Genomic DNA, 11,879 nt, shown 5'->3' with positions numbered 1-11,879 from the left:
TCTGACGTCACCAGCGCGGTGACGTAACCCCCAGACCTCCCAGTGCTGAGGGAGCCGCCCCGCAGTGCTCCCAGTAACGGCGAACCCTGAGGTGATTCCCCCTCCCTCAGTGCTGAGCGTCCCTGAGGGTTTCTCCACCCCAACACAGTCTTATCAGTAACAAGAGGACTTCAGGAGATTCCCTTCCAGTAAAGGCGATCCCCCCTCGTAATGAAGATCTGTGAAGTAATTGCCCCTCCCATAATGGGGGTGTTTGAGGGATTGCCCCCTCCCAGTTCTCCATTAAGAGGGGCCCTGAGGGGCTTCCAGCCTGCGCCAGTCCTCCCAGTAATGGGGGATCCTAAGGGAGTTCCGTCCAGTGCGGGGGGTCTGTGAGGTAACTGCCCCCTCCCAGTAACCAGGGCGCTTGAGGGGATCCCTCGCACGCACCAGTCCTCCCAGTACTGAGCGTCGCTGAGGTGGGCGGCACCCCCGTCCTCCCAGTCACAAAGGCCTTAAAGAATGCTGGCTCCCCAGCGCTCCCAGTAACGAGGGCCTCTTGAGTAAGTGGGTCCCCAGTTCTCCCAGGAACATGGATCTCTGAGGGAATTGCCCCCACGTCCTCCCTGTAAGGACAGCCCCTGAAGTAACTTCGCTCTCCAGTCCTGCCAGTAATGAGGGGCTCTGAGATAATTGCCCTTCCCAGTCATCCCAGTAAGGGGGGGCTCTGAGATAATTGCCCTTCCCAGCCATCCCAGTAATGAGGGGCTCTGAGGGGATTCCCCCCATCCTGCCAGTAGGGAGGGTCTCTGAGGCAATTGTCCCCCCAGTAAAAAGGGGTCTGCAGAGATTGCAGCCCCCCCAGTGCTCCCAGTAAGGAGGAACTCTGAGATGATTGCCCTGACGCATGCCCCTGTTGGAAACAATGGAAGATTTAAATAATAATTTTAGATAATTGTTTTAATTAACTTTTAAATTAATTGCTTTAATTATAACCTATATATAAATTATAAATAGTGCGTGATTTTTAAATTACTCTTTTCCAGCATTTAGCAAAGTTTCCATGAGCCACTTCCATAGGAAAACAGACTGGGAAAAGTACTGAAATTGAAGTTTTGATAAACTAAGTCTGATATGCTTCAGTGAACAAAGTCTGGGAGAGAAGAACATTTTGGTGAGGTTGGACATCTGGAATGTTGAATTTATGAACCACAAGGACATTTTGCAAAAACCTGAAGATAAAGAAGAGGCGAACAAAGACTCCATCTATGTGTTAAAAGTTCCTACTTTTAGCCAAAGACTAAAAAGATGGGCTAATTAAAATAAGAAGTGAGAAATCAGTAACTGGTAGAGGATAGAATAATATTAAATGAAAGAAAATTATAAGAGAATTTCGAATTTAGACCAAACGAAGTTTTGGTTTGTTTGTTTGGGGTTTTCTTTCTTTGTTTTGTTTTTTTTTTTTTTTTTTTTTTTCTTCTAAAAATGTATAAACATGTGAAAAGGTTTTGTATTTCTGTCTGTGTGGAGGCTGGAACTCTGTTGGCCACACATACCCTGGCCAAGGATAAAGTAATGCCACTGACACTAAACAGGCAGCGTTGGCGGGGTTTATGCAGATGATTTCAGAGGATTTGAAGCACTCCCAGGAGACTCCCACTGAGCGGTGCCCAAGCACAGCCCACACCACGGCCTCCCAGTGCCACGCACACCTCTGTGGTGGGAGCGCTGATGGGTGGCCTCCAGCTTCAAACTGCATTAGCTAATGTTTAGGGCTGAAATGAGTTCTCGGAGCTTGCTGAAAGAGTGGTGCCACCCCATGGCGGAGGAATTGCTTCCAGGGGATCTGCAAAGGGAAATCGTGATTGGCAGCCCAGGGTCTGATGGAGATTTTGGGGCCTGTGTCCCCTTGAGGGCTTGTGCCCTGATCACAAGGGGATTTGGGCAGTGCCAGGAGCTGGCTGAGAGTCCTGCCCAGTCCTGGGATAAGCTGGGCAGGCTGGTGGGATCCCGCTCCCTTCCCTTGGGGTTTACACAGCGACCGAAGAGCCCAGCCCTGCCCCCTTCTCCCTGAATGGCTCTGAACACTCCAGAGGGCTGCATTCCCCACTTGTGCCCCTTTCCTACAAAACTTCAGCAGAGGATCGGAACGATAGTGAGATGTTTTCACAGCTGTGGTGTCAGCTCTTGGGCCTCGCCAGAGCAGGATAAAGCATGGGATATGGACAAATCCAAGAAATCCACATTCCTTCTGCTTCCCAGGCATGGCCAGGAGCTGGTATGTCCATAACCTCCCTGCCTGACCCTATTTCTCTCAGCGTTTCTTAAATACACAAAGAGCATTTTATCAGCAAGGAACACATTTGATTGAGAAAACTTCTGATTATCCCAGGCAGGAAAGGCCATTCCTTGACAGAAAGGCTACTCCTAATCCTCTGTTCTTAAGGCCATGGATACAGATTAATGTGGATGGCAGTCAATAAACCAGATCCTGGTGCTTCTGTCTGCACCCACCTCTTTACTTGAAAAACGTTTTCCGTGGATTATCCTAGTCATTATTGTTGTTTGAGAACTGTATCACAGTATTATTTTTAAAAAGTGAAGTTTGTCTTGGCTTAGAAAACTCTGGCATGTGGAAAAGAGAAATGTTCTTGGGATTGAAGGCAGTTGTTCCCGAGTCTGGCCGGCGGGCGGGCGGATCCAGCACACTCCCTCCTCTGGTGGGTTGGAGACATTTGTGTGAGACCGCCCCAGGGTGCTCCAGCAAAAATCCTGAGGATGAGCTTGATGTCCTTCCTGGAGAGAGGAAGGTACTGCTCTGTGATGATGCTACTGATCCCAGTTGTTCCCAGTGGGGTCGCAGAAAGGAGCTCCTCGTTGGTAGGCTGGGTGAGGACTGCTGAGGGATCCCAAAGGCTGTGCCAGGGGCTGTGCTTCCAAGTTGTGCTTCCCTAAATTAATTGTTTGTGAAGGGTGCCCCTGTTCAGGGTAGGATGATGGAGCAGGGTGGGCTTTTGACTGCTCCCGCTGAAGTTCATGGGTGCCCTCTGTCCCAAATCCCATTTATGATGCTGAAGAAATCCTTGAGGGGAGCCCGGGGTGACACATCTCATCCCTCCAGGGCTCAGAACTGAGCCTTGCAGGGTGAGGAGGGGGCTGGGGCAGAGTCTGGGGGTCACTGCCTGGCCCCGTCGCTGCTCCCCAGATGGTGAGGGGGGGGGGGACGGGGCACCCAGGGCTTGGGACACCTCACAGTCCAGGTCTGCTCCTGCCTCCCTCCCTCCGGGGTTGGACAAGACCCCTGGGGAGTCCTGCCCCTGTGGGAATTTATAAACCCCAGAGGTTCCTGCCCCCAGGAGAGTTCTATGCCCATTCCAGGGGGATTCCTGTACCTCCCCCAGGGAGGAACCTTCCCCACAAGAGAGCTTCCTACTCCCACAGGGGCATTTCTGCCCCACCTCAGAGTTTTCTGTCTTCGCGGGGGAATTCCTGCCCCCCAAGGGGGTTTCTGCCCTCAGGGAGAGTTCCCCTGGGGGGATTTCTGTCGCTCCTGAAAGGCTTTGAACGCCCCAAGGGGGGGAGGGGTTCCTCCCCTTTCCAGGGGGATCCTGTCCCCGGGGAGGTTCCCGTCCCCGGGGGGACCCCCGGTCCCGCCCTGACCCCCGACCCCCCGACCCCCTCCCAGGGGGCGTGGCCACTCGGGGGCGTGGCCAGGCGGGGACGGTGACGCAGTGGGCGGGGCAGGGCGGGGCGGCAGCGGCGGCAGCGGCGGCTTCCAGCGACTTCGGCGGGCGGTGAGTGCGGGCGGGGCCGCGCTGCCCACGGGGGATGCTCGGCCCCGCGCGGGGCCGCCCGGGGGGAGCTCGGCCCCCGTGACCCCCGTGGGGCCGCCCGGGGGGTGCTCGGCCCCCGCGGTGGGGCCGGACCCGGAGGACTCTGCTCGTATTGCCTCCCCCGGGGATGCTCTGCTGCCCCCCGAGAGGATGCTCTCCCCCCCCCCCCCACCGTGGGTATGCTCAGCCCCCTCGGTGGGGCTGGGCTCGGCGGGCTCTGCCCTTTTTGCCACCCTCCGGGGATGCTGTGCTCTCCTCTCCCCACCCCCCTACTGGGGATGCTCCCCATTGCCCCCCGGGCGGGGCCGCAGTAGGGATGCTCAGCCCTGCCGTGCCCCGAGAGATGCTCTGCCCCCCCAGGAAGGGGCTGACTCGCTCCGGGGGTGCTTTGTCTCCCGCCCTGTTACCCCTTGGAGGGGGTGGTGTCTGAGTCAGGGTGTGCTGAGCTCCCTCATTTCCCTTCGGTTGAGTCTGAGCTGGGGGATGTCATTCTCATCTCGAACTGGGTTGGAGGGGGGACTTGCTATGCCTCGGCTTTACCCTCAGACCGAGCTAGGGTTGCTCCCATCAGTCCACTGGCTCCGCACCGAGAGCTGGGGAGATATGCTGCCCCATCCCCACTGGGTGTGCAGGCAGGGGAGTGAAGGGTGGGCACATCCCCCGAGGCCGCCTGGTATGGGGGGCAGGGAGGGGGCAGGGAGGGGGCAGTGATTCCTTAACCCGGGAGCAGGGGCCTTGATTTTCAGCTGCTCTCTGCCCCTGGCAGCCCCCCATATGCTCCCAAACTGTCCCTTTGCATCCCCTCCCCCAGATATCACCTTACACCGAGGGCAGGGCAGGAATGCTGGTGAGCCTGGTCCTACTATGGCCTTCTCCTGGTCGGTTCTCTGATTTCCCAGCACTGTCTCCTCCCGCCTTCCTCGGTGCTGCCTCCAGCCCTGGAGCATCCACCCAGTGCCGAGCTCTGTGTCAGCCCCACTGAGCATCTGCCTGGCTCTGAGCTCTGGGCTGGATGGGCTCGTGGGGATGCTGCCACACACACACTCCTGGAGCTCAGCACCAGGTAAATCCCTTCCAAGGGCCAGCTTGGAACTGGGAAGATGCTCATGGATCTGGTTCAGCCTAAACATTGGCCTGTGTGCTCAAGGCCGGACCAGCAGAGCATCCGGCCAGCCTGGCTAGCTCCAGCTGTGCCCACACTGGTTCTCAGCCTCTGTTCACGGGGCTGCTGCAAGCTGCCTCCAGACAGCACTGTTTGCTCCTGAATAGCCAGCCTTGAAGGGCTTGTTTATCCCCTCAATTGCATCATTAGAGCAGAAATTGGCTTAGGGAGCTGGGTTTTGTTAAAGCTGTGCAAACCCTTCTGGGGAGGCCCTGGTTTTGGCCAAGTCAGGATTGGCAAAGTGCTCAATTTAGCTCATTTGCCACCATCTGCTGGATGCTGAAATGAGGTTCTCCTGGTGGGTTTAATACCACCAAGCCACTGTGTGAGCAGGAGCTGGTCCAGAGGCAAGCATGAGCTAGAGTTTGGGACCTGGATGAATGAACCAATCCTGTGTGGTTTGGGAGTTTCTTGGTTGTGGTGCTGCCCACACAGCAGAAGGTGGAAAGCTGGGTGTCTTTGTGTCTCTGATGGTCTGAGAGTCTCAGGCACCTGTGCTCTTGGGGACATCACGGTGTGCTGCTCCCTGCATGTGCTGGTTGGGGAACAGGACTGATCTCTAGGGACTTCCCTGGAGATTTGTCAGGGAGCCATCAGCACAGGTCCATGCTGCCATCTCCCTGGCACCCTGTGGTGCTCAGGTGCCTTCCCAGCTTCAGTGCTTGCTCCTTCTGCAGCTCTTTCCCAGGAGTCAGACCAGAGGCTGTCTGGGACCAGTGTCACCAGCAGGAGGGCAGGGGTGCCTCTGAACTGGCAGGTTCCTGAGACACCAGTGGTGGGAGTGATGGACAGATCCAGCTTTCTGAAGTGGCCAGCTTGGCAGATGTGTGTTTAAACATCTCATCCCTGTGCAGTTTGTGTCTTTGTGGTGAGTGGGTCTTGCTCTGTACCAGTCCAGCTGTGCTTGGCAGCAGCTCCAGTGGAGATGCAGAGGGACTGGACATGCTGGAGATTTGGGTTCCTGCCTGTCTCAGCTGTCTCAGAAGACACCCGGGATAAAACCCCCACTGAAACCCTTCTCATCTGCATCTTTGGAGGGACATTTTTGCAAGTCTTGTCCTTTGGGGCAGCTCCCGCTGGGGGCTGGGAATGAGGACAGGGATGAGGAGGAGGCTGAGTGAGTGTGAGTTGGTGGGTGAGATTTTGGAGGTCCTGAGTCAGTGCTGGAAAAGAGCCTGACACTTTGCTGGAGCTGGAAGTTCACACTGGAGCTGGGAGAGGCATTCTTGGAGCCTCAGAGGGAGCTGAACTCAAACTGGGGCCCAACTGGGAGTACCTCTGCAGGGCTCCACTCTGGAGAGTCGAGAGACGTCTCTGCACATGGAGAGACGTTGACATGAGAGTCCATCCTCTGCCTGGGGAGTGCCATTTCAGGGTTTCCAGCAAAGCAGAAAGATACTGTATTCTTTATCTAACCTTGAAACCTTAATTCACAATTAATTTCCTCCTGAAGAATGCTTTGGTGAGCCAGAGGTTTCCAGATGGCTCCCAAAACTGAGCTGTGAGGTCTCTGAATATTAACTGGAAGAGAAGGTTGTTGGATCCATTGCCAAGCTGCCCGCCCAGAGAGGTGTGACTGACAGCGCCTTCCTTACGGATGATTTCTGGGACGTTCCAAGCACCAGGTGTGGGATGACAGACCTGACCCAGGCTGAGGGCTCTGCTGTGGGCCCTGCAGGTGGGTCCAAGCCTTGGCCAGGCTCCTGGGGGATGTGGTTGGGAGTTTCCAGTGCTTAAAGGCTCTGTGAGCAGACGAAAGGCTTGGAGGTGGGTGCCCGTGTGGGTGTGCTCACACAGGCTGGCATTTGGGAGGGAGGAGGGAAAATATCACATGGAACAACTGCAGTGTTGGGGGACAGGTCTGTGCTTGGGCCCATCTGGAGCAGAAGTTTTGGAAAATGATTCTAGGCTCTTTGCTAAAAAAGGTTGTGCTGATATAATTGCATTTTATTTCTGTTCGTTGTGTGGTCAAGAAGGTTGAAACCCTTGTGGGGACAGGGTAAAAGCCTTGAGTTCATTTGTAGGGTGAGGATGTCCTGAGGAATCAGGCTGAGAAAGCTGGGGCAGTTCAGCCTGGAGAGGAGGAGGTTGTGTGGAGACCCCACAGCCCCTTCCAGGGTGTGAAGAGGCCACAAGGAAGCTGGAGAGGAACTCTGCATAAGGAAATGGAGTGACAGGACAAGAGGGTTCACACTGAAAGAAGAGAGATTTAGATTAGATATTGGGAAGGAATATCTGTGAGGGTGGTGAGTCCCTGGCACACCACCTGGTTCCCCAGAGAAGCTGTGGCTGCCCCTGAATCCCTGGAAGTGTCCGTGTCCAGACTGGACAGGGCTTGGTTAGTAGGGGTCAGTAGGAGGTGTCTCTGCCCATGGCAGGGGGTTGGAATGAGCTGAGCTTTAAGGTCCCTTCCAGTCCAAGCCATGCTGTGATTCTGTGGTTTTATGAATGAAGTAGCCGCTCATCTCTCTCATTTTTGTGCAAAACCTGCTGCCCCTCAGCCCTGGGCAGCACTGGCAGCGCAGTGATTCCCATCCCACAGGAGGATCTGGGTGTCAAAGCTTCTTCAAAAGCCACTGGCCAGGAGGGGACTGACCCTGTGTCCTCCCTGTTGCTCTTCCGTAGCTGAATCTTCACCCTGATGTTTTAAGCAGCTCGTGGGTTGCTGTCTCCAGCTCTGTAATCCTGCAGGACTGACAAGGCTGGAATTTATCTGAAATGCAGATTTTTTTTTTTTTTTTCCTGCTCCTGGTTTTCAGTTCCTCAGTTCCTGCCATGCTTCTCTTGGCAAGCACGAGGAGGTGCCGGCTGGGTGGCTGCCTTTAATTGCATCCAAACATTAAAAAAAGAAGAAAACAAGTGGCAGATGAGAGCTTGTTTCCCCATCCTCCTGTCCGTGTCGAGCGGTTTCCAGGAGAGGGCAGTTCCCGGGGATTTTGCTGCATGGTGCCTCTTCCCTGCAGCTCCTGCCCTGTCCAGCCCCTCGTGTCGGTGGTCCCAGAGGCAGAGCCGTGCCAGGGAATGCGGGGGCCCGGGCTGGCTCCTCCGGGGTGCGGTGAGGCGTTGTCAGCGGGGCCGAGTGCTTGAAATAGCGGGCGCGGGGCTGTGCAGCAGGGAGGGAAGGAAGGAGGCTCCTCCTGCCTGGACTCCACATCCCGCCTTCCAGAGAGGGCAGCATCCCTCGCCAGGACAGGATGACATGGCAGGGAATGGGTCTCCTCCCGGAATTGCTGCCCATGTGGCAGGTGCATGCATTTAAACTTCTCATTTCCACCCTTTCCTGGTGGAAATTCCTGGTGGAATTTTCTCTGCAATTCCAGATTCATCATGATGTGATGTGCTGGGACAAGGCAAACACTGCAGCTGTAGGGTGCCTGGGGGGTCCATAGCCCAGAGGAAGGAGCTGGGCTGAACATGGGATGCCTGGAGCCTGGGAGAAGGGGATGTGTAGCCCCAGCCCAACTCTCACCTTTTCAGAGACTCATTAGTGCAGAGCATCCTCACATGGATTTTCTCCTGCCAAAGCCTGGCCTTTCTGGTTCCAGAGGTGGAAAGGTGTTTATAGCCTCGATGTGGCATCAACACAGGTCTCATAAAGCTGATCTCAGGCTCTTGATCATGAGTTAAATGGGCTTGGTGGTGATGCCTAGAGCTGCTCCCCATGCAGACATTCCCAGTGCCAGGGGCTGTGGGCACAGAGGGGAAAGATGGGCTTGTACAAAATCCATAATCCACTTAATCTGCCCTGTAATTCAGTGTCTGGCAGCTGTAACTAAGTAGATCTGGGCTTCTTTCAAGTATCTCCCCCAAACTGTTTTCCAGGAAGGAGTCAAAAAATGACCAGAGGTTATTTTTGGCTGTGGCTGATTTATTCACATGCTGATCAGCCAGGAGAGGAGTTATTCTGGTCCCACACTGCCCCACATAACACCAAGTGCCGTGTGCGGGTGTGGTTTCCCTGGGAGACATTGGGGGATGACACTCCTGTTTGCAGATGGAGCTCTCAGGAACCACCTTGGACACTCCGTGTCCTGTGAGCCCACTCGGCGTCCTCAAATAAGGCCAGAGCCAGGGGACACGGGCTCTGTGCCCTCTCATCCTCTGTCCCTGGGGACAGACCTGAGCTCTGTGTCCTGGTGTGGTGGAAGGCTCTGTGCCTTACAATTCCTGCTCCATCCTGAGGAGTACCCAGCTCAGTTGGGGTCTCCCTGGGTGACAGCTGCATTTGGGGACTGCAGGGAGCTGTTTCAGGGCTCTTTTGGGCATGGTGTTGTTTCAAGGCTCAGGAAGGGCTGCTGTGTTTGGGACGGTTTCTCTGCAGGATGTAGTGGCTCTGGTGCTCCTGGATTTTTCCCTCCTGTGTTTGCTTTCCCTGGCATGCTGTGAAGCTGAGCTCCTACTCTTGGGAAGGGGTGGTGGGAGTGAAGTGTGAGGGTGGCACAGCCAAATCCTGCTTTTCTCCTGTATCTGCAGAAGGGAATGTTTTTCTGGGGCATTCCAGTGTGGCCACAGCTGGTTTCTGGCCATGGATTGGGATCTGCCAGGGTGGGAATCACTGGGACATAGTGCTGCTGGAGCCTTTGCCATCCCATCCCAGTGTGCTGGTGACGTGTCTCCCACAAGGCTGAGGATGGAATCACTCTTGGCTGTGTCCCTGTGCAGAGATGCTGGGAGCAGCAGAAGTCCTGTCCCTCCAGGTGGCTGTGGGACTGGAGCATCATTGAAGGCAATGTCTAGCCTGGGTGGGCAAAGTGGACCCTGTCCCCCATCTCCTGCAGCCAGGGCTGTATCTGCCAGCACTTTGGGCTAAGGCAGGCTGGGGAGGGTTGAGGAGGCCATGTGGGGGTAGAGGAGCAGAAATCTGAAGCCTCTGAAGGATCCATGGGGGTGTTGACCAACCCAAATTTTCAAGCTTTGCTGCTTGGACAACCTGGCTGTGCTAGAGAGTGGATGTGTGGAAATTCTGGAGATTCCCATGTGCCTGTCAGAGCTGCTGTCCATGTTCCTCCCCAGCATCGCAGCACCTGGAAGCCGATGTGCCTTTACTGGGACATGGGATGGAGTCTTGGGTCACTGCCAGCATCCCTTGGAGAGCCTCCTCCCAGAACCCTTCTGGGGGCTTGGGCTCTCCATGCACCATGTGCTCGATAATATGGCTTTACTCATTTTAACCCATCAGGTTTTAATTAGAGCCAGAAGGCTCATCTCTCCTGACCTGAGCTGTCTTTCCTTTCTTGGATCCAGAAAGGGTTTGCTTTGCTGCTGTTAGTTATCTGACATCCAGATGTGCCACCCAGAGAGCAGCTTGTGTTTGATGGAGAGAAAATCTTCTCCCCAGCATCAAAACCTGGATGATAATCACTTGATTACAGCCAACACTTTGGGCTGCCATATTAATAAAAGAGCATTTTTTCCTCCTTTTGATCATCTGCTTCTAGTTAGTTTAGTTAGCAGACTTTCACAGTGGCCATTTTTGGAGTTGGCAGCCAGAGTATCCCTGCAAGCAGAAATGGCTTTTGTTATGTGTGTCCTTCGTGTTTACACGTTTATAGAGAAATTTTGTCTCCTGAACTGAGGCTGCCGTGAGCCCCAGCACTACTGATCAGTGCCTGGCTCTCTGAGAGCACCGGTGTCGCTTTCAAATCACACATTGTCAATAAATCTCATTCCAAGTGCCCTGCAGCAAATGGCATCAGCCTGCACGGGGAGAGCTCTCCCACACGTCCTCCCGCTGCCTAAAAATACCAGTGCTTGAATTCTCCAATGCTTGGCTATTGCACAGCCTCCATTCCTGCGTGAGATGCTGCTCATGGCTCGGTGCAGGACATCTGCTGCGCTCCCAAGGGTCACACTCTGCCCTCCAGATCTGGCCTTCAGGTAATGCAGCAGCTGCATCAATCTGGGGGTAAATGAACATTTATTACCTTTACTCTCCATGCTGTGAGGTGTGTTTGTGATCAAGGATGTGGGGTCCAGGAGGGAAATGATGGCACCTTCTCTGGTGGCCACTGAGGGCCCATCTTATTGAGGAAAGGATGAGTTTTGGGAACTTCATGTAGCATCAAGCAAATTACCCTCAAAACCCTCTGTTAACTCTGTGTGTGTGTCTTGGGATTCTGTTCCATCCTCTTTGTAAATAAACAATTTACCTTTTCACATCTGGCTTTGAGATGTGGGATACAGAAAAGGTGGCAAACTGTTTTGCTTTGAGAGCCAAGTCTCTGTTCAGTGGGTGAATGCAGAGGGCTTGCTGGCATTTCCAGTTCACACAGGGCACTGGGCAGACTGGTGTGCAGGCAGCAGGCTTTTGTCTCCAGCAGCTTTCAGCCTCCTGACCCTGCTGGCTTGTGGTAGAGCAGGGAGAGCTCATCACTTGAACTATGAATGAAGCCAAGGGCTGATGTCATGTGCTGTGATTTTTGAGGGGGAAGTGACAAAGTGGCTTTGTGGCACCAACAGGGATTTGGGAGCAGAGCTGGGTGTGATGGATGTGCAAACTGAAGTTCAGCACAGCTGGGAGGTGCTGAGCTGTAAAACAGGAGTGATATTCTAAAGGGATGTGTTTATTTAGGAGACCTTGGAGTGAAGATATTTGGATTTTCCTGTCTCCATCTCTATGTGATCACCCTGTTTGCTGCTGGGAAGTTCATGAGGGAGCTGGAATCCAGCAGTGTAGGAGCAGGGGCTCGAGGAACACATCGACAGGGCTGGCTGCTCCCTGGGAGCTGTACACCCCGCTGCAACATGGTCAGCCCATGGACACAGGCATTGATAGTTCCCCCAGTCTTGCAAAGAAAAGAATGTTTATTTTCGAGGCTGGAAAGGTGAGGAAACCAGTCACCTTGTCTGCAAGCCCCACCAGCTAGCAGACACTGGCTTGATTTCTTCCTTTCTCTAATGCAACT

At 54.4% G+C, this 11,879-nt stretch overlaps 1 protein-coding gene and 1 long non-coding RNA gene across 5 annotated transcripts in view; both read left to right on the top strand.

The window, feature by feature from the left end:
- Nucleotides 1–385: 385 nt before the first annotated feature.
- On the top strand, nucleotides 386–1,381 carry LOC128799667 (uncharacterized). The gene is made up of 2 exons (XR_008434792.1): nucleotides 386–542; nucleotides 1,026–1,381. It is a non-coding gene; the product is annotated as an uncharacterized LOC128799667 (long non-coding RNA).
- A 2,369-nt stretch (nucleotides 1,382–3,750) lies between these two features.
- PPFIA4 (PTPRF interacting protein alpha 4) overlaps nucleotides 3,751–11,879 on the top strand; it is a 60,128-nt gene continuing 51,999 nt past the window's right edge. For 3 of the 4 annotated variants that reach the window (XM_053964035.1, XM_053964034.1, XM_053964032.1), the window contains exon 1: nucleotides 3,751–3,773. The gene's annotated coding sequence lies outside the window, so the exon portion shown is untranslated. Of the gene's footprint in view, nucleotides 3,774–6,509; nucleotides 6,653–11,879 lie in introns of those variants that run through there. The other variant, XM_053964033.1, reaches the window with a different exon arrangement.

Source organism: Vidua chalybeata, chromosome 24 (assembly GCF_026979565.1).
Source record: "Vidua chalybeata isolate OUT-0048 chromosome 24, bVidCha1 merged haplotype, whole genome shotgun sequence".
NCBI classification, from domain to species: Eukaryota; Metazoa; Chordata; class Aves; order Passeriformes; family Viduidae; genus Vidua; species Vidua chalybeata.
This window is presented reverse-complemented; position numbering and strand designations above follow the sequence as displayed.